At 39.4% G+C, this 2,087-nt stretch overlaps 1 non-coding gene across 1 annotated transcript; it reads left to right on the top strand.

Moving 5' to 3' along the window:
• Positions 1 to 434: 434 nt before the first annotated feature.
• LOC115803856 (U6 spliceosomal RNA) lies at positions 435 to 541 on the top strand. The gene has a single exon (XR_004024651.1). It is a non-coding gene; the product is annotated as a U6 spliceosomal RNA (small nuclear RNA).
• Positions 542 to 2,087: the final 1,546 nt, after the last annotated feature.

Raw genomic sequence — 2,087 nt, 5'->3', positions numbered from 1 at the left:
TACCAAAGAACTCACAGAAAACTGTCAGAGATGTCACTGTCATCCACAAACGGCTCTCTCCCTGCGAGGTCTTTACAACTCTCTACTTATGACAAAGAGAAACGCAAATTATGACCACTATTATTCAACGTCAGTCAACAAGGAGGGCAGAACACGTGGACCACTAGCTAAATCTGCTTTAAAGATTTTTGGCTCTGCCTTTAACTTGTGCACTATATTATCTATTTTACAGTCAAAAGTAAATTGAAATGCTCAAAATATTGATGTAACATCACATCCATTATTTGAATTAGGTACAAGGGCTCATTGGGAGGATCAATTCATTATATTTATATTGTTATTAAAACTATTACCCAAATCTAAATGCTCTTGAGACCCACAATGTATTTCTCCTTGCATAGAACACGCCACTCCTTCAAAACACCACCTTTTCTGCGCTCACTTCTGCAGCACATATACTAAAATCAGAACGGTACAGAAAAGATTAACATGGCCCCCGCACAAGGATGACATGAAAATTCGTGAATCACTCCCTATCTTTTAAATTTAAAAAAATAATAAACTTTATTAATTTTCAAAAAAGCATTTTTGAAGAGTGACCTCCTTTTCTGCAGTGCTCTAGCTGGCTATCAGCTTCCATCTTGCCAACTGTTTAGTCAATGGAGTCAGATTGATAAGAGAAGCACAAGTTGGGGCCCATACTTCCTCCACCCAGAGTGGGACTTGGAGTTGGGAACCTACTGCAGCCGGGTGATCTTTCTAAAGTATGAATCTGTTCACGAGGCGCCTCTGTGTAACACCATTCAGCGATTTCCTAATGCCCTTCAGATAAAATCACATTCCTGCTGTGTGACTACAGGCTAGTTATTAAACCTCTCTCTGGCTCAATTTCCTCTTCTATAAAAATGGTGATAATAATCGTGAAGAAAATGTATGTGAAGCCCTTAGAACAAAGTTAATCAATGCTCAATATTATTTTTATTGATGGTATCTAACCAGCCCTGTTTCTTCTCTGTTCCCCTGGACTCTCTTGAAGCCACATTCAGCGATGAGTTCTGGAACTCTCCCATGATCTTTCTAGCCCTTATGCCTTGGCCTGTGTAGTTTTGTTTGTTTTTTTTTCCTGTTGCTAACACCCTCTGCCTCCTCTTGGCCCTTAGCCAGTTTCACTCCTATTAATTTATAAACTGTCAGCTTAAACGCATATTATCAAGGTTTGCTTCCCCCAATATATGCATGAATTGCATACTTCCTCTACTATAATATGCATGATACATTACTATAACATCTTGCTTCACTGAAATGTTCATAAAGGACCCAAGATTAGATTTGCCTTGCTCACCACTGTATTTCTCAGAAGCAAGCAAAGTACTCAGGGCAGACCGGATTATAACACAACAGAAAAAGAAATCCTAGCAAATTACAAAGACAAAAGACTAGTCCTTTTTTGTGTGCTGTGGTGAAGGAAAGTGCAGTGTTTATTGTAAGGTACCATACAAGGAGTCTGGGACAGCTAGAGCTCAAAAAGCCCAAACTCCCAGATGGATTTGGGCAAAGCCTTTTTTTTTTAAGATTAATCCTTGATCACACTACAATAATCACAGGACAGCTCCACAGTGTTTTCACGCCAAGTCCCATGTCACCCCAGACCCTATGACATTGCTTATCTCAGGGTAGAGAGAAAGGGAACCCAGTAATTGTTCACTTCCTCTCTTAAAACTTCCATTCAGAAGTGGCACATCTAACTCCTCCTCACATTTATTGGCCAAGGCAAGTCACATGGAAAAGCCTGATGTCGATCAGGTGAGAAATCCTTATGCAGAAAGGATGCTACAGAGAGGGAAACTACAATACTTAGTGATCTGTAATAGATACAACAGAAGTGTTGTATAAGTGTTAATTTCATAAAATATTTCTTTGCTGCAAGTTGACAAACACAAACCCCACACCAATTAAAATCTGACCAGAAACTTCTCTGCTATTCAAAGAGATATCCATTTTGGAAATTTTTGACATTCCTCACAAAGTCATGATTTCTGCCACAGGCACCAGTTGCATGTCTGTGTGGTCACAGTTTACAAACCATA

Source organism: Delphinapterus leucas, chromosome 6 (genome assembly GCF_059928025.1).
Source record: "Delphinapterus leucas isolate spDelLeu-1000000601 "Yukka" chromosome 6, BTC_Dleu_Yukka2, whole genome shotgun sequence".
Lineage (NCBI taxonomy): Eukaryota > Metazoa > Chordata > Mammalia > Artiodactyla > Monodontidae > Delphinapterus > Delphinapterus leucas.
This window is presented reverse-complemented; position numbering and strand designations above follow the sequence as displayed.